At 38.2% G+C, this 26,135-nt stretch overlaps 1 protein-coding gene and 2 long non-coding RNA genes across 6 annotated transcripts in view; 1 reads left to right on the top strand and 2 right to left on the bottom strand.

Annotated features, from left to right (window-relative positions):
* NOL4 (nucleolar protein 4) overlaps positions 1–26,135 on the top strand; it is a 135,977-nt gene that overhangs the window by 6,955 nt on the left and 102,887 nt on the right. The gene's annotated exons all lie outside the window — the stretch shown is intronic.
* Positions 490–24,225, bottom strand: LOC117672757 (uncharacterized). Its single transcript, XR_004593347.2, has 2 exons — positions 23,941–24,225; positions 490–2,098 (listed from the first exon to the last, which is right to left on the bottom strand). It is a non-coding gene; the product is annotated as an uncharacterized LOC117672757 (long non-coding RNA).
* On the bottom strand, positions 16,572–17,542 carry LOC148114904 (uncharacterized). The gene is made up of 2 exons (XR_015733360.1): positions 17,369–17,542; positions 16,572–16,676 (listed from the first exon to the last, which is right to left on the bottom strand). It is a non-coding gene; the product is annotated as an uncharacterized LOC148114904 (long non-coding RNA).

Here is a 26,135-nt window from a genome sequence, read left to right as displayed (position 1 = left end):
TGCATACTGTATGCTTAGATTTATACCACTGATTCAATAACTTTGCTACAGATCAGTATTTTAGTCCTCAGCATAGATTTGGGAATGCTGCTTTGTATTATAAGAAAAAAAAAGAGAAAAAAAGTGACATTACCTGTTCATTATATGATAATTGGCATGCTCTTGATTTGTTGCACCATAGTACAAATGCTTAAGGCAGAGTATATGTAAAGTTAGGCATGTTTTAATACTGGTGTTTCAATGATACTGTGATGGAACTACAGACACATAGACAAATTATTAAAACTGGATTGAAAGTCATGCTCATTTTTATTTAATAATTTATGATAGTGTGAAAGTATGTATCATTAAACCCCTCTCTTTAACTTACACTGATAAATTTAAAGAGCTTAAATGAAATGTATTTTGGAAAAACTGAAGTCTACAAGCTAATTAACAAGCCGCGTTGTCATATGATGCATACTTCGTGCTATAAAAAGCAGACCAATATAATTAGGCAAATTTTATTGGAGATTTGTAACTCTATATCTTAGAGTTCACATGTTTATTCTACAGAAGCTCAAGCAGTGAACACGATTATTGTATCTACTAAATTCTTAACCAATTGTAATTTCAGTTAGGCCATAGATATATTTCCTTGAACAGTAATTCAGCAATAAAACTCATGTTTTGCATTTGGAAGTTCCAGTTCCAATGAGTTTGGGTCTTCTTGTCTGACTGCTCATTTGTGTTCTTGCAATCTGGTAGTTAGCTTCCTCCACATCTGTCCTACATAGTCCCAGGGACAATACATGCAGGGAATTTGGTAGATTACATTGGAAGTATCTCCCACCTCCAACCAATTTTTACAACACATAATTTGTCCTTGTATGGTAGCCTCCATGTGGTGTGTGATGCCCACTTGCAGATCTCAGAAGCTGCATTGTGCAGCTTCTGAAACGTTTTTGATGTATGGCAGGGTGTGCCAAGTCCCTGAAGATGTGCTCCACCATGAGTTCAAAAGCTCGGAAGACAAAACTTCTGGTCCCAATGATTGATCCAGATTGGATCCTGCAGTATTGTCCTGAGACACCTATATTCACCTTCATTCATATGTATTCTCCCCTTGATTTCAGAGAAAAATAATAATATAGCTATTTGGTTATATTTTATACCCAGTCTTCCCCTCATTAAAAAAAAAATATTTAGAACTCTTGTAGACTCTGATACGGCTATTACATTGACATCTTTAATGTAGCCCAGCTAGTTTTCCAGGAAGTCCCAAAGATGCTTTTGCAAAAGGCAACTGGACTTTCTTGGGTTTTTTTTCTTTGAAAACGTTTCACTTCTCATCCAAAAAGCTTCTCTGGTTGCCTTTTGAAAAAAGCACCTGGATGATTGAGAACCCCATATTTAGAATTCCAGGAATAAAAACAAGACATCATTCTTTAATTAAATTCATGTTAATAAAATTATCCTTGGACCTATTTTTAGAAGTTTGAAAGTCTTTCAGATTTCATATTTCCAAATAATTCTTGATAAGGATAACATTTCATCTTGAAAATTTCCTTTGCAAAAATTTATTAGAATCAGGCATGGATAAAATGCTATTATACCATTAGGAAGGCAAAATAAAATCCAATAAGATTGTAATGACTATGGAGCCAAACCATACAGCTCAGATTCATAATTGCCCATTAAGAATAACTGTGATACATTTGGGAATAAAATTATTGGAATAAACAGCTGATCTACATAATTTAGTCCATTTATACAAGTGACCATCATAACATCATCTCACTCATTTTCACAAATTCTTTGCTTTCTTAAGAACTTCTGTTTGTCTCAAGAATACTATTTTTCATTAATCTTTCACTGTAATCTTTCAAATTCTACAGTTTTGAAGGGCACTTAATATTCTTATTTCTCTCATCACCATTTATAATGTTATTAATCCCTTTAATATCTGACCATCTGAACTTAAACCCTCAAACTCTTAGCTTCTTTTTATAGAGATGTGAAGTCCATTCCTTCTGCAGATAATCTGAGTTGAATTTTCTGTGGGCTCCTCAGCTTTATAAATCCCTTTTTATATTCGATGGCACGGGATAACCAAAATCTGAAAAAAATATAAATAGCATACTTTTATTTTGTTTTCTTAATAATTTCCAAGATACCAAGAAGGAGTCTTTTTTGGCCTATTGTGCATATTGAGAGCCTCATCTTCTCATAAAATTATTTGCATGGGAAGCTTGTTCATTTATAAAGATGCACAAACAAAACTTGCTTTGAAGCACACCAGGCTTGATATAAGTTAAATTCTTTAGCCAGGCATCTGATATAAGTTAAATCACATCAATTTCAGTTTATATTGACTAAATTCACACTTTGCTTTATGCCTTACTGGATTTGCTTAAATCATAAAGCACAATTTATGGACCACAATGGTTTCTTTAATGCAACATATTATAATTTGGCATGTTGTGTAAAAACCAGGAGCCCTAGTTGTGCAGTGGATAGAATGCCTATTGCAGGGTAACTCTGCCCATAATCTAGAGTTCGATCCTGATGGCTCAAGGTTAACTCAGCCTTCCATCCTTCCAAGATCAGTAAAATGAGGACCCAGATTGTTGAGGGCAATATGCTAACATTGTAAATCACTCAGAGATAACTGCAAATCACTATGAAGTGGTATATAAGTGCTATTGATAAAACAACATGTTTAGCCCCCTATCCTTTTTAAAGATTTTGTTCTGCAAAAGGACCAGTCCTTTTCGTTTTGATTGCTACATTTATTTATGAAAAGTTGATGAGAAACTTTCTCACTGCTTTAGTGTGCATTGGATTTTTTTCATTTACATGCTTAATGGTAAACTTTTTTAAAAAAAAAACCTTTGCCTTATTTATTAGCCTCAATATACTCAATACTCACGAGCTTATGTATGTAAACATTGCCTGTTGTTTATTGTTTTTTTGCTTTTTTATTTGTAAACAGTTTTAGTTCTTCAAAATATCTCATTCTTTAATCCAATCACCACCTGATTTTCTTTGGAAACAGTTGTGAGATATGTGACATTTATTAGGTTTGCTTGTAAACTGGAGGGCATCCACTAAGATTCCAAAAGGATCAATAGAGAAGGTTTTATATACCATTGTACTAATGAAAGACCTATCAATGTTGAGATATCCATTTCCCATATACTATTGTTTTCCTGCACTATTCCCACTTCCTTCCATTACTTAGTCATTGTCATGAATGATGCATGGACACTTACTTGGTTAATCAGAAAATATCATATTATCTTTCTTTTGGAAAAAAAGACAGTCTTGGGCAGGCTTGGTCAATATTGTAAGCTTAGAGGTTTTTTAAAGACAAAATCAGGCCAACTCAGGATCTAGTTATAATATCAGCTGTTTGTCCTTTTTATGTATTTTTTGTTGTGCAATATTTTTATTTCCTTTTGTTTTTAGTATGGTAAATTATTGTTTTTTATTTTGCATTATTGTATGTTTATTTGAAAATGGATTAATAAAAATTATTTTTTTTATTTTTTTAAAAGGCTTTAAAAAAAGGCTTGCTTTTCCAAAGTTGGCCATATTTCTGTTTCTATATCTAATGGCTTAAAATTTATCTTCCATGTTATTTTCCATATTACAGTATTCCTCGATAATAGAAGCCTGATTCTGATGACATGGGATTGGATCAGTGGTGGGTTTCTCCTGGTTCCTCCTGGTTCCTCTGAGCTGGTAGCGGTGATGATATGATGTCACCGGACCAGTTCTGTGCCCCCCTGTCCCCCCACCTTATTCTTACCTTTTATTTGGCCCCACCCCCAATCTATTGCTGCCTCCTGAGTCCCAGCTGATTGCTAGAGGGAAAAAAAACTGTTTAAACTCTTGTGGTGGGGCTTCAAACGGCCGCCCTACAGCTGCTCAGTGTTAAAAGAAAACAAATGAGTAGACCAGTGCCTGCAGAAATACATGAGTAGATCAGTGCCTGCAAAAATACATGAGTAGATCAGTGCCTGCAAAAATAAATGGGTAGACCAGTGCCTGCAAAAATACATGAGTAGATCAGTGCCTGCAAAAATACATGAGTAGACCAGTGCCTGCAAAAATAAATGGGTAGACCAGTGCCTGCAAAAATAAATGGGTAGATTGGTACAACTCTGCAAGCAGTTAAAAGCCTGGTAGACCAGTACTGCTGCTAAATCCTAAATAATTGTCACATGACCATCAAGCCACACCCACAAAATAAGCCACACTCACAAAATAAGCCACGCCCACAGAACCAGTAGTAAAAAAATTTAGAACCCACCCCTGGATTGGATAGTTTGTTAAGCCTATATTTCTGGATTTTCTATTCATGCTAGTGATTTATAGCATCAGATACATATCTCTACAGTCTATATTAGACATTACTATGTCCATATTAGTAATATATAATGACAACTATTGCTAGATGACGTTATAAATAGCTAGTCTGGATAGCCTTCTAGGTTATCAGCAGAATGCTTTGTTTTTATTACTGGTGTGAAGAAACATGAAGTCCTGTCATTTATAATTAGCAAGCTCCATAATATTCTAAAATATTCATATAAATTATAGGTATATATTATTTTAAATACAAATAATAAACAATTAATATTAAACTATAATAACAATTAGAAATGTAGCAGAATAATATGAATGATGCAAATTAAGGAAGAAATTTGGATTTGATCAGAGTCTGATTTCATAGCAAACGAGTAATTTGGAAAAAAAAGTTTCCCTAGGACAGAATAAATGAGTAACTTGCTTCAACCTGATTCTGGACCTTCACAAAACTCCAGGCCCAATCTATTATTCTGCAATTCTTGCATGCTATAAATGGCACTGTTAAAACTATTCTAATAGGGCAAGAGAAACAAGATTATATTGCTTATAGAAAATATGACAACAAAAAGGGGAATTTTGAATTCAATGACTGAAAAGTTGATTTCTATGAAAGTTGGTATGTTTATAGCAGTCCAGTTTTCCTGTAAATTTCCTTATGTTTGGGTGAAAAACAAAACAGAGCAAACATTTGAGTGTTTCTTATGATAAGACAATATGCAATCTGAACTGATTTTTTGAATTGCATTCCAGAAATTAACAGAGACTGAACTTTCCCTGGAAAGACTTAGAGCAGATTTATGTAGTTCTACATCTAGCCCTCAAAACTCATCACATGGTTACAGCATACACTGTAATATAAAACATGTTTTTAATAAAACTGACTTCATTTTATAGCTTGTCAATTACAGTATTTTACTAAGAGGAAATTCCTAGCTTATTAAAAATTACTGGAAAATGATGTATGATCTCATGTCCTCATAATTACATTTTATGAGTAAAACTCTGAGAGGTTAGCTTTTTCTTCCATCCTTACATAGACATGATTGCACTTGAAAACAATAAATCCCTGGAAAATCATCCCATTCATCTGTGCAAAAGCCAATATACTTGTCCTCATAATTGCTACCTACTCAGATAGCTGATTTTACTTCCATATGCAAATTTATTTATTTATCATATTATAGAGTTACCTATCTCACAAGAGACTTCTTTATAGGACAATTGCAGAAGATATAGACAGACTGACCACATATATTTTATAATAGAACTACTGCCATGGCTGTGTGAATATGCTGTGACCTGAGAAACTGAGTTCAGATCCATTTTTCTTTCATCTTGTAACTCCATTACATTAGGATAATCTCTGTCCTTACACAGCCTAGGCTATCCATTGGAGTTATGTGTCTCGAGCTATAATCTTACACCTTGTCTAAGTTTGAGGGCAATCAGACTTTATGTGGCATAGCACAAAATTCAAAAGTAGGTAAGAGCAAGGCAGGCAGATTTTTGTACTCCTGATCATGATGAACAGGCATGAATTGTTATGTCATGACTAGTCAAGAACGATCATACATTGATGTAAATATCATTCCTGACTGCTCTATTTTTTCTCATTTAGGAATAGTTCATTTCTCACCTGTGACTTTTCCTCTAAGTTCCTTGAGTTCATAATATTTATAAAACCATACTTTTGGAAGGAGCAATTTAGGCAATTGAGTTCTATTCTTCACTCAGTGTAGAAATCTTTATTAAAGCTTCTTAGGAAGATGGCTACAAGTAGTTCTCTTCTCCAGCCCGTCACTGATCACTCACTTTTTGTAGAGCTCCAGAGGTCTACAAAATGTAAGTGGCTTACACCAGGGGTGGGTTCTACTTACCTTTACTACTGGTTTGCAATGGGGCTGCACGCGCGCACTCACTTCACATGCGCAGAAGCATTTGGATGACATTGGAAACAGTGGGCGGAGGCTCCCGCCGGTTTTACTATTGGTTCTATAGAACCGGTGTGAACCGGGGGCAACCCACCACTGGCCTACACCCATACCCTTCTCGATTGCAGAAAATATGACTTCAGCAACAGAATGGTCAATACCTGGAATGCTCTACCTGAGTCTGTTGTTACATCCTTTAACCCTTACAGCTTCAACCTTAAACTGTCTACTGTGGATTTCACCCCATTCCTAAGAGGTCCGTAAAGAGGGTGTGCATAAGCGCACTAGTGTGCCTACCATCCTTGTCCTACTGTCCCCATTTATTTGTATTCATTTCTTTCGTTCATATCCATGTTTATATTCATACCTGCTATCTTGTACATGTTTGACAAACTAATAAATACAAATACAAATGTCTGATTGCTTACTTATCTTTGAAAGATGTCCAGAGTTCCAAAGCTCACATTAGGGAAGGAAAGTAGACCACTCTGCCCCCTTAGCTGTATGGCTCCATCCCGGAAGTAGGTGCCATTTTAGGAGCAGCCACAATTCATTGCAGTCGCTCAAAAAATGGTGCCTGCTTCCAGGATGGTGCCATGTGGCCTTTAGGAACACCACAAAGAGTAGAAGGGATGGCAGGCCATTCTACCCCTCGGCATCCCCAGGTTGCATCTCTGGGAAGCAGGCATCACTTTTGGAGTGGCCACAGTTCATTGCAGCCACTCGCTTCTAGGATGGAGGAACACAGCCTAGGGATGCTGAAGGGTAGAAAGGCCTGCCCTCCTTCCTGAACACAAGCTCTGGAGCTCTTCCAAAGAGAAGTGTGTAACCAGTGATGGGGGCAAGAAGGAGGGTATGGGACCAAGTGGAGTGGGAAGCAGACCCAAGACCTGTGGAGGCCCAGCGGGAAAGGATGGGTAGATATAGGCATGGGGACACTGTAGCATCCCTGTGGCCAGTTGTAAGGGAGAATCCACCTAATTTTATGTACATTACCATTGGAGCACTGCAGTGGCTATAACTTCAAAACCGGGTCGTAAGTAGCTTTTGTAGCTTTTGAGGGGTCTGTTGTAATTTTGAATGGTGGCTAAGCAATCGCTCATAAGTTAAGGACTACCTACATTTGTCTGAACACATCCAATGAAGGAGAATCCACCAGTACAGTTCTTGGAACTATTTTTTTTTATTTACTACTATTAGAATTTTTTAAAAAACAAGATTCAACTAGAATTTGCCTTTTCAAAGAGCTCTTAACCTTCCATTTGATGTCCTTTCAGATATTTGAAGAGTACTACCACATCTCTTCGCCCCATTATCTTTTTCTAAGACTAAACATGCCCAGTTCCTTCAGTCTTTTAATCCTTTGATCATCCTTGTGGCCTTCCTCTGAATCTATTCCAATTTCTTCAAATCCTTTTTAAAGTATGTCTAGGAGCAAAAGTGAATATACTGAAATGATTACTCCCATGATTTGGAAATTAGATTTCTATTGATGCAGCCTAAAAATAATTTCTGTGAGGTAGTGGGTCTCTGTCTGTTGACAGCTGTATCACAATACTATCATATCAATTGCAATCAAATAGTACATGATTCCTTATTGTAAGGTATTTTGTTTTGACAAATACTATTACTAATCCAAATAGTCCCCATCTTACTGTTTTGGTAAAGCCAAGAAACATATACCTACCACTTTCCTACAATATATTAAGAAAAATTCTATCAAAAATTGAGATAAATGTACTCTAGCAAGATGTGTTGTTGACAAATTTATGCTGACTTCAGGGAATAGATTGTTTTCAAAATGCTTCAGGTTCCACTCACATGCAGTGTGGATATATACAGCAGTTCGCCAAAATTCAGGGCATATGGAGTCAGCATGCTGGCCAATACCTTTCATCTAACTGGCTTCAGCAGTCATATATCCTAAGCAGTCGTGTTTTTGATACCCTTCTGGATCATATTCTCAACCACATTTTGGTAGTGTAGGTGGTATGAAATTTACATTGTACAAACAATGCTGGTCATGGTCTCCAAGGCTGAAAAGCACAAAGGAAAATATTTTCTTAAACCAAAGAGAGATGGCAATAATGCTGTATGCGCCATGGGTAGAAGAAAGTTTTTCATGTTGATGGAGGGTCATCAAATATTTAAAGTATTTTGTAAAATAAATTCTTATCTAACCATGTATGGAAAGGCTTGAGGCTCCAGTCTCTTCAGAGCATGGGTTTGAATCCCGTATCTGCCACTTTCATGTTTCTTAGCACTCCTTCAGGAGCCAGGTAGAGATTGTAGATACAGGCAGTTTTAAAGGGAGGATTTGTTACTACAAATTCCAGACAACAAAGCAGCAGGAGGTGACAGAAAAAGGCAAAAGCAGAAAAATAGGTATGACTTGTAGGTAAGAACTTGGATAAAGGCAAATTCCAAGTCAAGCAGCCCAAGGTCAAGCTGAAGATTTAGGATACCAAGTCAAGGGAAAGATGTAGTCTTAGTCAGTTGACAAACTCGAGTCATAAATAACTGGATTCCAATCAAGAGTCACAGAACAAGAAGTCAGATGCACAAATTGTTTCTAGAAAGGGAAGACTGTTAGTGTGAGGTTTAAATTCTCTCCATGGTAAGTGTGCACAGGTGTTACCAATTTTTCCTTAAGCTTTGCTGGTCAAAGCTTCAGTGTTGTGTTGCTTGCTTAGAGGTCACACACTTCCGTGGGATATAGAGATTCAAAAAAGAATAGGGTTGGGGAGAGGAGAGGAGAGGAGCAAGCGAGTGCCTAAAGCAGCCTGTTTTTCAGCTGACTCTGACTCCAAGAACATGACAGCCTGCTTGTTGGAGGCTGGGTCAGGATAGAAGCTGATACACACATACACAGTCAGTCCTCCCAGGTAAACCAGACAGGAAACACATTAACAGCATCTTGCACACCTGAAGATACAAACTTCCTGCTGCTTCTTTTAACTATTTGATCATTAGGATGGGTTGGTGAGAGGGTCCTTTCTAAGTTTCTTTCTCTGACTGTTAAGCCACTGGGGGCTCCTCTCTCTTTTGTCTGATTGTTTCCTAGGCAGCATCTCTTTCTCCTTTCCCCAAGATTCCCACATTCCATTACAGGTTGTGATTGCATCTTTTCCCTTCATTCTCCAAGTTCAACCACACTTTCCATTACCCACACACAAACATAGAGCCAGAACTTAAACAAACAAGGGATTTTATTTTGGACAAGATGATATTTATCCTTAGTTAGTTTGTCCTAATAAAGTAGTATGATTTAATATATACAAGTGAAAATACTATTAAAATATGTGTTTCTATGTATTTTCAGAATAGTATAAGTAATATAAGAAATCAAGTCTTAACTAACTTTATTTTCCTCCTTCTCAAATCTTTTTCCTTCAATTTCTACTTGACATTTACTGCATTTTCTGCCTCTTCTTATCTAAATTACTGATATTTGAATATCAGTGAGTTTTCTCCTGGCTGTCTTATTGTCAAAGTCACTCATTTCCAATGAAAGCCTTTAATTCACAAAGTTTCACTATCCAGCTTTTGAATTTTGGTACACATGACACAGACTGTGGGGCTGAGTCACCTGCTTTTCCCCACAAAAATCCTCAACTAGCACAGACCTAAACATTTACCTCAAGCCAGGCACTTCACTCTACCACAAAGTGTTTGTTGATTTCAAGCCAAGGAGCTTGTTAGCATAGTTGTCTTTTATTCCATCTATATCAAAATGCCAACTTCTGTACCAGATCAATATAATGGAATCCAAACAAACTTTATTGTTTTCCTCACTGAGCTCAGAACATTTCTTTTCCTACTAAAGAATTTTTTATAAGCCTAATGAAGGGGTTGCAAAGTGGGCCATGCCACGTCTGATCCAGATCAGCACTGATCTGGACAATTACCCTGGCTTTTTGGCATCTTGAGAACTAATTTTGAGGATCTTGTGACAGCTAATTGTGAGATCTATTGTCTACGATAGGGCAAGATTTCAGTGTGGGCATACGTTCACTCATAATGTAGAGTAAAAGGAGAGAGGTTTAACTGACCAGTTCAAGGACTGATTGATTGATTGATGAAATATGAGATGAGATGGTTCATCAAGGCACTCCAGACATAATGACAACATTAACTTATGTCTGCTTGAGCATTTATAAAAAATGAGCTATTGTGGGTGACTACAGGTAATAAAATAAGATACTACTCTGTTTCATTCCCTTTTCCTTCCTACTTCCCAATATTGAGCAGGCTTTGATTTGAAATTTACCAATTAAATGCATACATCTGTAAGTCAGTATAGATAATTCTTGACTTACAACCATTCATTTAGTGCCTATTCAAAATAACAACAGCAGAGAAAAAAGTGACTTACAACTGGGGCCTTGTACTTACAACTGTTGCAGCATCCTCACAGTGATGTGATCAAAATTTGGGTGCTTGCCAATCAATATATATTTATGACAGTTGCAGCATCCCAGGGTCATATAATCACCATTTGTGACCTTCTCAGATGACTTCTGACAAGCAAAATAAAGCTTGTCGTTGCATGAGTCACTTAACAACTATGATGTTTTGCTTAACAACTGTGGCAAAAAATTGTCCAGGATTCACATAACAACTGCTAATGGAAATTATTCTAATTGTGGTTATAAGTCAAGAACTACCCATTAAACACTTCTTACTGCTCAAGTATCTGCCAGCATATATAAAGCATATGTTAATGGACTCTGACTATTACATCTAAAACGCCATAGTTGTAAAGAAATGTGGCATTTTTTTTCAGCAAATGCCTTACTTCCACTCTGGCTTGTCAAAAAACATGTCCCAGTCAAGGGCTATGAGGCTGGATCAACCAGAAATTAAATGAGCTCAGTCTTGTGGATTTACACATTGCTATTTAATCAATCCTTTTATCCTGTAACCCATACTTAGCACAGGAATACAATTGGTAACTTTATTAAATAATTCAATGTATGCAAATATGTTCCCTCTACTTCTCCTGCTTATCTTCATGTTGAGACTACTTTTTGATTACTTTAATAGGTCCAATCACATCCCAGTTACCCTTTACAACTCACCACTAGCCACTATCAGAAACTTCCATGGTTTTATTTGATCTCCTCCTTACATTATTCAGTTGTTGTCAGCCTTATGAAATAGAATAGAAAGGAAACACAGCTAGATGAGCTAATTCCATTTTATTATTAAGATTACATTAACAAAATCATGCAAGACTGAAAATACGTTTCTCCTTCCATACCCTTTATAGCTCAAGGAAAATAGGGAGAGTCTCTTCTGAACCACTTGCCCTGCCCAGATTCCTGCTGTGGGCTAAGTTGGTTTTTATCTGATGATTCTCTTGGCTGCATCTCTTCACCTTTTTCCCAAGATCATTCATGCATACCACCATGGCCTTGGGACTGTAAGGGCCACAGACTCACCAATGCACAAGTCCTCAGAGAAATCTGATTTGTATGAAGGAGGAGCATGAATGATAGCTTTTGATTATCATTACAGGATATTTGAATTTTTAATAATGTCATACAGACTGGCCATGAGTGAGTCTTTCAACGATCTATGAACCATATTTCCATAATCTCTTGAACAAGCAATTTATTGTTTAGATGATACATATGTTTATTCTGAGGACAATGCATTCCATGACAACCAAGTGCATACAGTTCTTCAGTGTCTTCATGACAACAGCCTCTGCATTAAACTTGAGAAATGCACCATTGTCAGCCTATACTAGATTATTTGGAATACTATATTTCTTCTGAAGAACTACAGATGGATTCAACTAAAGTACAATCTGTTATCTTGGTATTCTCACCAACCCCTCCCCCAATATTATTAGTACTGCATTTCTTGGGCTTTGCCTATTTTTATCCTAAATTTATTTCTAAATTTACAACAATGGCCACAACATTCACTTAGCTTACCAAGAAGGTAAAAGGTTTCTAAATTGACTTTCTAAAACCCAACAAGCCTTTCTGAAAGTCATTTTTCAGCCCCACTTCTGTCACCAACATCTTATCTGCCCACTTATCGTACAGGGCTGATGCCTTGATTTGACCCTGGGATCTGTGTGTTTACAATTTGCTCCTGAGTTCTCAGTAAACTTCCCTCCATGTTCAGTTTCTTTTTTTTTTACAGCTGCTACCCTTGAATGAAACCAGGGGTGGTACTCATTTACCTTCACTACCGGTTCGCAAATGTGAGCGCGCAAGCGCGCAAAGAAATATTTAGAAAAAAGTGAAGAGTAACCACAGGAAATGCTGGTGAGATGCAGGAATGTACAACTGAGGAGAGACGTGTGAGGACAGATTACTCCATTGCTTGTAAGCAGCACCAGGTTGGAAAAAGCCTGTGCCACTAGAATCAGAGTTTTGAAAGTGTTGATGTCTCATCAGCTGCAGCTTTCAGTTATGAAGAATGAAATGGAGAAAGAAGCACCAACTATTGTGGTGGAAGAGACAAATATAACCATGGAGAGAGTATGGAACACTTTCCCTTTGTTTCATGCTGAGTCAGAAGGAAGGAGTGGTAATAATTCTTCCATACACATAGAGGGAAAAGGAAGTCAGCCCTACAAGGCAAACCAGACTAAGAAATCAGTGTCATATAAGTCAGGACTACTTTTATTGTAAAAGTTATAGTAATAGAATCTTGCAAGTCTGAATGTGTCCTCTCCCTCTCACCTTATCTTCAATTGCAATAGGGAGGGTTTTTTAAAAAGAAGTTTTCTAATTAATTTTTTTGGCCTGGGCTCAAGACCCACTTCTCTAACTATTACTTTGGTAATGGCCCTTCCTCCTGTTCTTCAAGGCCATCCCCTATATCTTCTATAGGGAGGTGGTATGGTGGTTATACTGGAAGTATACAGAAACAATGGAACATAAATTGTCTGTCTATTTATTTAATTAATTAATTAATTAATTAATTAATATGCCGCCCTTCTCCCGTAAGACTCAGGGCGGCTTACAAAAATGACAGAGAATTACATAAACAGTTAAAATCAATTTAAAATTAATTAAAATCAAATTAAAATTATGAAATATTTAGAATCCCCCTACGGATTCAGCCCATATGGCGAAAAAGCCATGTCTTTAATTCGCGGCGGAAGGAGAGGAGGTCCGGGGCTATCCTGAGGCTGGTGGGCAGCTCATTCCAGAGGGTCAGCGCTCCAACAGAGAATGCCCTCCCCCTGGGGGCCGCCAGCCGACACTGTCTGGCTGACGGCACCCTGAGGAGGCCCGCTCTGTGCGAGCGCACCGGACGGTGGGAGGAAGGCAGGAGATGATCCTGCAGATACCCTGGGCCTCAGCCATGTTTAACATTGATAAAGAGTGCAGTCATTAATTGCTCTAGTTCAAAGAAAATATGAGATTTTCATTTGTTTGCAAACTTTATAGTCAGCCAGTTCATATATTTTGGTGGTTCATCGAGTTGATGCATAATTCAGCTACTCTTCTGCAGTAATAGGACAGTATTAGTGTCTATTGTATAAACTGGTGCTCATTTGTCTTCTGGCCACTCCCTGAAATAGTTATTGCTTTTCCTCAGTTTTGGGGTGGGACTCACTTTTTTCCTTTTGTTTAATTCATGCACACTTCTGATTCTTTTCTCTACCCATATCTTTCTTTCCAAACAACCAAACATGAAAATTTGACTTAAAATACAAAATAACTTAATGGTCAATGAGAAAATCGAATAGAAGTAAAATATCACAGCCACAGACTGGAATTTTGTACTTCTGGAAGTATAATTAGAACAGAAAAAGAAACTATTGATTGCCATGCTTAAATTTCTCACTTTCTTATATTCATAAAAGTAAAATTATTGTAAAGTTTATGGCTGTATTTCCAAATTGAACTAATCATACAGAAATAGCCCTAAGCTTCCTTTAGTTTAGTTTATAGAAAGTAGATAAGTGTGTGTAAAATGTGGGATTTGGTACCTGAGCCTGTAGTACAGTGGAAAGCACTGTTATTAACAGATTAACATCTGCTGCTTGCAATTACTGCAAGTTCAAATCTCACCAGGCTCAAGGTTGACTCAGCCTTCCATCCTTTCAAAGGTAGGTGAAATGAGGACCCAGATTGTGGGGGCAATAAGCTGATTTTGAATAAATATACAAAAGTATGAAGGATATTGCTTAATGCATTGTAAGGCGCCCTGAGTCTCCGGAGAAGGGCGGCATATAAATTAAAGCAAAATAAATAAATAAAAAAAAATTGATATGGTTGAAGTAGATGATAGTAGAAGTGGAATAAATTAGGCAGACTAACTTTTCCAAATCCAATGTCTTCCAAATTAGTATCTCAGATGTGAGATACCAAGAAGCCAAGAAGCTGGGCAGTCTGGTGCAGATCATTATGAAAGACCATTTCTTAAACTAATATAAGCAATAATTCAATATTTCCAGAAAAGGACAGATGCTTAAGCAGTGATTGGTGGGTAGGGACAATGGAAGGAAAAATGAACTATGCAAATTTTCACCATTAAAATATTTTACTTAGTTATTTTCTTTCAATATTTCAATTTTTAGTATCTATACTATTTTTGCTATCTATTTATATAAAGCAGGGGTGTCAAACTCAAGGCTCAAGGGTGCTTAGATCTGGCCCACAGGGTTGCCCTGGAAACAGCGGACTGGCCAGTGGTGCCTCTGTCAGTGAAAACAGAGCTGGGTAGAGCCACATGTGGCCCTCCCAAGCTCCATTTTCACTGGCAGAGGGCTGCAGGAGGCAGTTGCAGCTGAAAATGGATGTTGAGCTGGCTACTCCCACCCTGGCCACGCCCCCATGCCCCCCCCAAGGTCAAACACAACCCTGATGTGGCCCTCAAGCAAATCGAGTGTGACACCCCTGATATAAAGGAACCAGTGGTGGGTTTCAAAATTTTTTACTACCAGTTCTGGGTGTGGCTTGGTGGGCGTGGCATGACTTGGTAGATGTGGCAGGGAAAGGAAACTGTAAAATCTCCATTCCCTCCCCAATCCAGGGGAAGGTTACTGCAAAATCCCCATTTCCTCCCTTATCAGCTGGGACTTGGGAGGCAGAGAATAAATGGGGGTGGGGCCAGTCAGAATTTTTACTACCGGTTCTCCAAACTACTCAAAATTTCTGCTACCGATTCTCCAGAACTGGTCAGAACCTGCTGCAACCCACCTCTGAAAGGAACCATATGTTTATAATAACTGTTCATATCAAAAAAATATTCCTGATTGTGATAGGAATAGGGTTATGTTATGTCTAAGAAATAAAATTTCAAAATCAGATTTGGTCAGGATCATTCATATTTTATTTTTAATTGAAAGAGCCAGTTTGGTCTAGTGATTAATGCACCAGGCTAGAAAATGGGAGACTGTGAGTTCAAGTCAGTGGTGAAATCTAAAATTTGTTACTACCAGTTCTGTGGGCGTGGCTTAGGGGGTTATGTGACTGGATGGGCGTGGCCATTTTTTTTTCTTTTAAAACCATTTTTTCTACAACCTCTTCGGCGAAGAGGTTGTAAAAAATGCTTTCAAAAGGCTCTGACAATCCCAGCTGAGTTGCCTGATTTTTTAAAAAACGCTCCGCCAATCAGGCAACTCAGCTGGGATCGTCAGAGCCATTTAAAAGAAAAAAGCCTCTGATGATCGCGCGGCTCAGTTGGGCATGGGGGGTGGGCAGAGGTTTTTGCTAGTGGTTCTCTGAACCACTCGCCTCCATCGCTACCGGATCGGGCGATCCGGTCCGAAAAGGATTTCGCATTTCACCCCTGGTTCAAGTCCCGCCTTAGCCATGAAAGTCAGCTGGGTAACTTTAGGTCAGTCATTCTCTCTCAGCCCAACCCACCTCACATGGTTGTTGTTGTGGGAAAATAGGAGGAAGGAGTATTGTGTGTGTTCACTGCCTTGTGCTGTTTATAAAAATAATAAAAGCTCGATATAAGTAAATAAACTGAAATTAGTTTCTTGGAGTAATGATACAATAATACTATTTGGCACATGCATTATCCGCTGAAAGTTCAGAGATAGGTTAGTGATAGAATATAAACATTGTTGCAAAAGTAGCAGCTACTAAACAAAAGAATTCAAGCTAAATCTGATTCTCACTGTTCCAGGATAGGAAAATATGTTATTCCATCTTATTTAAACTAATCCACTTAATACGGATTATTTAAATTGATAGAAACTATGTAACTAATAGAATTTCTTTTGGTACTATGGTTTTGCTGAATACTTGTTGGAATTACATTATTTGTCTCCAGAAGAAACGAGCCTGCTGCTTGTAGTATTCTGTACAATGTATATTATATGGGTCAGTAGAGTGACACTGAAATTAATCAGACAGGAAATGTTGAGCAGTTGCTTTCTTGGAGCAGGTATTTTGTGAGTCCCTGCAGAAAATAATTCATTAAAAAGAAACTTTTTATTTGCATAGTGATTGCACTGGCACTTAAGTTCCAAGAATAAAATAGTATTTTAATTTTGCTAAAATTCTTTATATGCTTCCCATTTTTGACATAATGGACATCTCTAGCTGGAAAACTTCTGATTCCTGATTGGCAGCTCAAACCTTAGAGAGCTGTTCATTATATTTGTTAGTGGACAGTATAGTGCATACCACTGCACTATATATCAAGTGAATCGCCTGAGTCAAATCCATCTTCTGCAATGTTTTACCCCTGTCTTCTCTAATTTGGCATACTCCACATCTGTTGAGGCTATAACTAATTTGACTGAACTCTGACAACTGAAGGCTGTGCTGATGTGAATTCTGGATCACAAGGTGTTTCTCAACTTTTCTAGACAAAGATGGTGAATGTGACATGTAAATTTTTTCATTAATACCATACTTCAAAGACTATTCCAATGCAAATACTTCTTTTTAACAAATGTACATCAATCATGGCTAAGTGCATGCTTCTCTATTTAGCTAAGCTAAATCAGTTTTCTTTCATTACTTCAGTAGTTGTTTATTGCAGAATAAAAGAAGACATTAAAGATATGGGCACAATCTAGTCTCTTAAGATCTACTGAGTCATATTAATTTCAGTGGGAAAAAAATAGGGAGATATAGTTCACGTACCATTAGAAGTCTTGAAAGATCAGGTTAGGACATGCTGTCTTGGAGAAAATCTACTTATGTGGTTGCTAAAAGTCAGCCTTAACTTGATAATAATCAAAGCTCAAATTCTCCCAGAAAAAATCAATAGGATTTCATAATTGCATAAGGAATTTGAAATTTACTCTCCCCTCCCGAAAAAAAAAAGAGAAGAAGATATAAAAGCATGATACTAAGATTATGAATGATTAATTTTAGCTCCAGATTTTATGCTATGGTACTATTTAAAAACTGCTTATATTCATGCGTATGCATATGTATGAGATTTAATGTTTTAGACAGTTCTTTTTTCTACTTGCAGTTGGATTGAAAAAAAGCCTTCAATTATGACTATTATCAGTATAGTGAAAAAATGCTGAATGATAGCTAATGATAATCTGTCTAAATTAAAAATATTTACTATTTAAAGAAGTCCCCTGTAAGGCATTATTTTTTTATATTGTTTTCTGATTTTCATACATTTTATGGCTCCATACATCTCCCACCACCATTACTGATTCCATCAGTTTATATTTTTCTTAGTCATTGTTATATCCTAATGCAGCCATGATACGAATGAACTATATTGGGAAAAGTCTTCCATTTTTTTATACAAAAGTTCAGGAAACTTGTACTTTTGCCATCTCCTCCCAGTTCTTTTGATTCAAGTAATTAACTTTTTAAAAGTAATATGAATTATATTCATGTATAATTACAATTACCTCTAGCTGTAATAGTTTATCCTAAGCTTATTAATGTTAAATAATTACATGTAGACAAGTATTCTTTAGTAGAAACCAAGTGCTAGGATACAGATGGTATGAACCAGGATCTTTCTTTCACAGTAACAAATTAACAGAGTTGGCAAGGACCTTGGAGGTCTTCTAGTCCAACCCCTGTACAACCAGGTGATCTTATACCATTCTGGACACATGGCTGTCCAATCTCTTCTTAAACACATCCAGCGATGACGCACCCACAACTTTTGAAGGCAACCTGTTCTGTTGTTAATTGTTCTAAGTGTCAGGAAATTTCTCCTTAGTTCTAGGTTGCTACTCTCCTTGATTAGTTTCCATTCATTGTTTTTTTGTCCTGCCTTCTGGTGCTTTGGAAAATTGAGTCACCCCCCCCCCACTTCTTTGTGGCAGCCCTTCAAATATTGGAACACTACTATCATGTCATCCCTAAGCCGCCTTTTCACTAGATTAGACATACCCAATTCCTACAACCATTCTTCATATGGTTTAGCCTCCAGCCCCCTAATCCTCTGTTGCTCTTTTCTTCACTCTTTCCAGTGTCTCTACATCTTTTTTATAATATGGTAACCAAAACTGGGTGCAGTATTCTAAGTGTGGTCTTACTAAGGCTTTATAAAGTGATACTAATACTTCACATGACCTTGATTCACATTATTTTGACACTATCCTTCTGTTAATGCAGCCTAGGACTGCATTGACTTTTTTTGTGCAGCAGCACACTACTGGTTCATATTTAAATGATTGTCCATTAGGACTCTGAGATCCTTCTAACAGTTACTACTATTGAGCCAGGTACCACCTATTTCAGTGATGGCTAACCTTTTCTGGACCGAGTGCCCAAAGTGCGCATGCATACGCGCAACCGCACCCAAACCCCCAAATGCAATGCATGCACAGGCCCCACCCATGTGCCCCGCCCATGCACATGCAGCCCCCTGCACATGTGCATGCACCCCCCACACCCCTGCTCCATGAATGCATACACGCCTCCCTGCATGGCCTCTCATGTGCATGAATGAGCAACCCCCGCACATACCCCGCCTCCTGTGCATGTGCGGCAGAGACCCCAAAGACCAGTTGGCTGGTGGGAGGTGCACGTGCATGCACAGCGGAGCTGAACTGGGGTGATGGCTCATGTGCCCACAGAGAGGGCACGTTCGCCATCACAGACCTATTCTATATACCTGTGCATTTGGTTTTTCTTACCTATATGTAGAACCTTACTCCTGTCACCACTGAATTTCATTTTGTTAGATAGGGCCCAGTGTTCAAGTCTGTTGAGATCCTGAGTCTAGCTTCTGGGGTGTTACGAGTTTAGTGTTGAGTGCAAATTTGAGTTCCCCTTCTATTCCCTATTTAAATCATTTATGAATATATTGAAGAGTACTGGGCCTCAGGCAGAACTTTGGGGTACCCTACTGCTTACCTTCCTCCATATAGGTATACAGATAGTCCTCAATTTATGACCACAATTGAGCCCAAAATTTCTCTTGCTAAATGAGGCAGTTAAGTGAATTTTGCCCCGTTTTACGACCTTTCTTGCCACAGTTGTTAAGTGAATCACTGTAGTTGTTAATAGTTAGTAACATGGTTAAGTGAATCCGGCTTACCTATTGACTTTGCTTGTCAGAAAGTCACAAAAAGTGATCACATGACCCCAGGACACTATCATAAGTGTGAAAAATGATCGTAAGTTTTTCAGTGTCAGATCATAAGTGCCATTGTAACTTCAGTCACTAAATGAACTGTTGTAAGTCAAGGACTACCTGTAGTTCCATTAAAGACTAGACATTGAGTGCACTTGGTCAGCCAGTTACAAATCCATCTGGTGGTGATGCTTGTATATCCCACATTTTTCTAACTGACTAAGAAGTAGATTGTGGTCTACTTTATCAAATGCCTAAAAAGTTTTAAATTTTGGATTGAAAATTAAATTATTTTGCCACTTTTTCAGTACATTATTTGCTATTTTAAGCTAAGCTTTCAATGAAAATTGTAGGATTCAAAATCTAAAGTAATATAAAGTAAAAACACTATCACAAGATCCCATAAAGTCCAGACCGCCCACAGCCATCTGTGACAATATTTCATTTTTCTGTAACAAATGTTCACATGACTTAAGAAAACTAAAACAAAAGAATCATTGATTTAGTTACATGTTAGTGATTTAGGCTCGAGCCAGAAAAAAGAGAATGTTGAAAGATTGATATTGATATTGTTCGCTGTGCTTACACTAATTTCTACTGCCATGGTATAAACTCAGATAAAAGAGAATGCTTGCCTTCTGGTGTGTTTCATTAATCCTACAAGTCTGTTTAATAAAGTTTGATAGTGAAATTGGCCAGTAAAGGCAAAATAACTTTGCTATAACACTTTTATATTTATTAAAATTGGAGCCAAATACTTACTTAAATGTGCTAACTAAAGCCACCTCCCCCAACCTGGAGCCCCCAAGATATGTTACCATAGAATTACAGTACTCCGAATTTCAGGCATACTACTCAGATATATGTAATCTTATTAAACTTGGAAGGCACTAAGTCGGGAAAGGTTGAAATAAATAAATTATTTTAATGTAATCATTTATGCGGATGCCACAATTACATCTGAAATGAAGCAGAATTATTTACTCACAGACCAGTTTAGGGATATAACTTTGTTTCAAAACAACTTCATTGTATAGTTTTAAAGACTGTTAAAAAAATTATATCAGGTTCATATGCTTCTACATTTGCTCAAGCTAAAATTCATAAAAATAAGGAAACATATTTTAACATCCTGGTTGCAACACTAATCTATAGTTTGGAATTACATGACAAGCCTGGCTTTCGGTTTCTTTGGCTGAGACAAATGGAACATTTCTACTTTCAACTTAATTGTAGTATGTAGTTAGGTCCAAATCTGGTTACTTTTAATTAGAGTTTATCAAAAGATGCTAGGAACAGGAATGATTGTTTATACACAGTCAAAAGATAGTTCCGGGTTTCTCTTGATATTGACGAAATGGCAAATGGTAATTGGCTGAAAACAGTTTCTTCTCATTTTTTTCTTTTAGCCATAAAAAGGGAAAGTGGATTGCATGAACAAGATGCTTGACTCCATCAAATTACATTGAGGTATATTGTTGTTTTTGAGCACAAAACTTGAATCAGTGATAAAGCTTTCCCACTGCATATTCCACATTTGATCAGTGAGCTAACACCAGAAAGATGAATTATCTAGATCATGCTGGCAGAGCTATTAGCAGTTTCTTAAACATGGAAGTACTCACCTAAAGTGAGTAGATCTTCTTATCCAGATTAATTTGAAGGCCATCTGCCTGGTTTCAAAATTAATCTAATTTAAAAACTGGCCCTAGTCTAGTCTGCACTTTGGACTGCTGAGGCACAGCAGAGAAATCGGTGTGCTTTCTCTCACAGCCCTCCCCTTTCCATCTTCAGTTTGAGGTCTATATTGGAAGAGTTTCAAGAAAGTACTTGCTGAACGTATGTGGGGAGGGCCCTCTCCTTTTTTCTTTGTTTCTTGTATGTCTCTTACACTTAGTTCTCTCCCAGGTCTCCTAGGTACACTCTCAAAGAAATTAGAGTGAGACCAAACCAAAGGCAAAATTAATAAAAGCTTGGAAAGAGTTGAATCAGGCAGATGGAAATGAGTATGAATAAATTTGATTGTTCTAACATGGATTTTACACCTCTGATTTAACTTAGTATAGGTAGCCATTGCATAATGACTATTGGAAGTTACAGTGGACTCTACAAAAGTTACTTACGATTCATCCTCAAAAATACTACTGCTGTACCACCTCTAACAGCCACATGTTCACAAATTGGGCATTTGTCAACGGCTCAAATTTACAACCAGTTTCAGCATTCTGCAGACATGTGTCCATCATTTGTGACATCTTTTACTGGTTTTGCTGGTTTCAGGCATTTTTCCTAGTTTCTGGCCAAAGAATGCCAATTTGGGTTTATGGAGTTGTTTAAAGACCATGTAACAACTATGGTGCTATTCACTTAACAACTATGGTGATTCACTTTACAACTGTCATAAGAATGTAAAATCAAGTTTATTGATGGGGCTCAACTGTGGTTGTTAAGTGAGGATTTAACCTTATGTGTATTATGCTTCATACAATAAACAATCATTTTTTTAAAAAATGGAAAAGTTTAAATAAAATTATTAAAAGCCACTCTAAATTCTGTTTTGCTTTAACCTAGAGAAATGAACAAAAAAGTATAATTAATATTTGACTTAAGTGCAGCTTTGATAATGATGCTTTCTTGTTTCTCTAAAATGCTTGATGCAATTTTTTTATAACACTGATGATTCTATAGAAAAAAATATACATTTTTCTCTATAACTGGCTAAATTATGCACATAAATAGAATAATTTATATTGCAGATACACACATTTTATCATTAACTTGAGACATAGTCTTACATAAATCTGCCTACACTGATTAAGCAACTGCCCATCATCTCCCAGTCGGGAAGCCATATGGTACAATAAATAACCCATGCGAGGCTTTTCAAGATTACACTAATTTTTTGTTGGATGTCTAATTTCATATGATTGCTGCTAAAAAAAAACCATATTCATCTCCTGTATCTTACCTGGTCTGGTTATAACTCCTAGAAAACAACATGAGAAGATATCTCACACATTCTGGGCTTATGATACATGGAGTGCGGGGTGGTGGGGGCTGGTGGTGGAGAGACACAACAGGATGAATTGAACAGTTTACTATTAACAGCTTAGAACAGGGCGATATGCCACGCTTGGCTGCTCCAGTAGTTTGTCCCAGCCAGTCTGACCACTCTAAGCTCCTCTGGAGTTTTGGCAAAAGAAGGAAGAATGGCAGAAAATAGAGTCAAGAATGGAGCTGTCTCTAATATATCAAATGTGCACTGCAGTGAATGAAAATGGTAAAAGCTCCTTCAGAACTGAGGAAGGCTAGGCCTGGCCTGGCAGAAACACCATGCAAGAATAAATATCCTTAATGTCAGCTGTAATCTTATGCAAATTTGCTTAGCCAGAAGCTCTATTCATTTTAAGTTTAAATAATAAATTTTAGTATCTTGGGGGGGGGTTGTTAATAAAAGCATAACTTTATCAGGGGCAGGGGTGGATTGTCCACATCAGGGGTTCATTTATATATTACATAAGTACTCCCATCCACACCAAAATCTGGTGAGGCTACCTTTCAGGTACACCCTTTAATACAACCTTGGTGTTTTCTTGCTGCCTATCCACTCATCCTCATACATTTGGCATAAAGATGGAGCTCTCCCCTCCAGGAGCAAAGCCAGCGTAGGTATTAAGGGTCCCCTCCTTTTAAACCTGATTCTGTCGACTGCAGTCTCTCTCTTCCTATTATGAACAGAACAGCCAGGCCTGCTGGGGAAAAGGGAAGAGAGGGAGAAGAGACGTTCCTAAACCAGCTGCTCACTAGTCCCCACTCTTTCCCTGGACATCTCTCCCTGCGCAACAAGGCAAGCCGGATTGTTGGATTGGGTCACTCACCGCCAGTTAGGCGAGCGCACGTTCAATAGCCGGGAGGGGTGAGGGAGATTGGAGATGGGGTCGGTTTGGGGGAAAGGAGGAGATGCTGCGGCTGAAGAGCAGCTTCTCTTTCCGCGCGCACTGATTTGTGCAAGGCCACCATTTGACTCAGGACGCGATCGGGAGACTCCCACCCCCCCTCCAGCCCCCCCCGCCCCGGGCAGGAGGAACCAGCTCTTTTCCCCTCGTTCTTCCCCTCCCTTCCGCTTTCTGTTCCTATAGAAACCCTGAAATACCTCCAAGAAACCATGGCTGGGCTCCGAAGCTCCTCTCCGGATTGGTAGAAGGTGGGGGCGAGGGGAAAGGAGCGGCGTATCGCGGAGAGCGCACCATGCTGGGGCAGACCCGGTAGCAGCGGCAGCAGGAGGGAAGGCGCGCCCCCCCTCCCCCGCACGCGAGTTCCCATGGAGACTGGCTCTGCGAGTTGCAGAAGCTAGCTGAGCAGCACCTGTATGGGCCGCTCGCCTCGGGGAAGAGACGCCGCGGCTGACAGGAAGCACACCCACTCAGCCCTGCAGGACCACGCCACGTACCGGCACGCTGCCACCTCCGGCTCAGCTCTGTCCTCTCTCCCCCACATGAGGATAGGTGATGTTGACTCAGAGAGAGGGGATGGTTCTGCAAGTAAGCAAGCTGACAGAACGAGGGAAAATGGACTTGGCAGATTCTCCACGAACGTTCACATTTGCTGACTGTGTGAGCTCCATTACGCGTGGAGGGGTGGGGGACAGGAACCCCAAATGTCTGCTTTGCTTAGTTCTTCTTCATTTTTCACATATCCCTGTGGCAGGTTTTTTTTAAAAAAATATTTTATTAAAAGAAAAAATTACACCAAATTTTTAAAAAAAGAAGAACAGAAGAAAGAAAAACAAACAAACATGAATAAAAGAAAAAGAGAAATATTTCAAAAGAGAAAGGAAAAAAAAAATCTAAGGAAGAGACTTCCCATCTTCTTTGTGGTATTTACACAGTTCTGTGGACAGAATTAATTTATACATGGTGCTGATGCTTTCTCCTCGACAAACATACCTCATGTATAAGGAATATCAAATGCTGAGAAGAAAGGGCAGGGAGTGCTTGGTCGTCTTCATGCTCTCCTTGTGAGCAGTTGAAGCATTGAGCCGGTTTCTCTTAACAGCCAAAGTCTTGGACCTGAGTTCCATTCACTTGTGTTTTAGGCAAGATGAGTTCCACACAAAGAATAGGCTTCTTCCTCTTCCTAATGCCACATATTAAGCATCAGAACATAAGTCTGTATTAAGCACAGCTTTTCCTTTTTCTGACATCAATGTTCATACTTAGAGATTGGAAGTTTTCCATGCAATGTTGCAGATTGGGTCTGCAGTGAAGTCCTGCCCTTTCTGCATATAGAATTTCAAGTTGGCTATACATGGAGTCCTCTTCCTATGACTAAAAGGATTATGAGTTGGTCTGATGCAGAAAAGCAATAGTTATACTTTGTTAGTGTAATGCATGATCTCCTCTCCTGTAAACACAGTTTTATGCTATTATAGACAATATGATGGATTATGATTGTATGTACTTTTCACGATTTTTATTCTAGAATAGTGTAAGATTGTATATATGATTAAAAGAAGCACCCACACCTTTCTGTATTGAATGTATGACCATTGACAATTACATGTGACAAACTCTTTTAATCTTGCTTTGGTGTGTGTGTGTGTGTGTACTCATACAATACCATTTGTGTGTGTGTGTGCACGCGCATATACATGCATGCGCACACACACACACACATACACAAATGCCTATTCCACAAGGTATTGTATGAGTCCTGGGGACTGGACTGAAATTCTGTATAATGAAGCTTGTACAATAAACAGACTCAATACCACTTTAGATGATTTCTCTAAATCTCTTTTTTCTGCACCAAGAGCATTTTCCCCGGAATTCAAAATCTCAGAATTAGGTAATTCTAGGCCTAGGTGTATATGCAGCTTACGGCGCAAGTTTGACAGATATGTATGATATTTTTAATCCTACCTAGAACCTAATTCTAGAATTAAGGAAAAGCTTACAGAGATTGATAGTATTTTTTTTCTCTCTCAAACTGATAGTTGGCCTGTTTTTAGTTAATAGCCTTTGGTGTTTTGTTTTGTTTTGTCTACTTTATTTTATGTCTTTATAGGTGGCATTTCACACTCTTTGTTGCACCCAGAAGCAACAAATTGCAGCTTGTGGAGCATTTATGACACATGGCTTGTAAAGATGCCTTTGGTTGCATTTTGGTTTAGCTGTAGCTCCTGGGTGGTCTTCAGGGGCAGCTTCAACATATTACAGTAGTCAAATTGTGAGATGACTAGGATATGGGTAACCACATGAAGAGTTTTCTATTCTAACAATGGGCGCAATTGGCACACAATATAAACCCATGCAATGATCCTCCTGGCCATAGTTACCTCCTGTATTT

This window comes from Pantherophis guttatus, chromosome 3 (genome assembly GCF_059756535.1).
Source record: "Pantherophis guttatus breed Tessera chromosome 3, ASM5975653v1, whole genome shotgun sequence".
Lineage (NCBI taxonomy): Eukaryota > Metazoa > Chordata > Lepidosauria > Squamata > Colubridae > Pantherophis > Pantherophis guttatus.
This window is presented reverse-complemented; position numbering and strand designations above follow the sequence as displayed.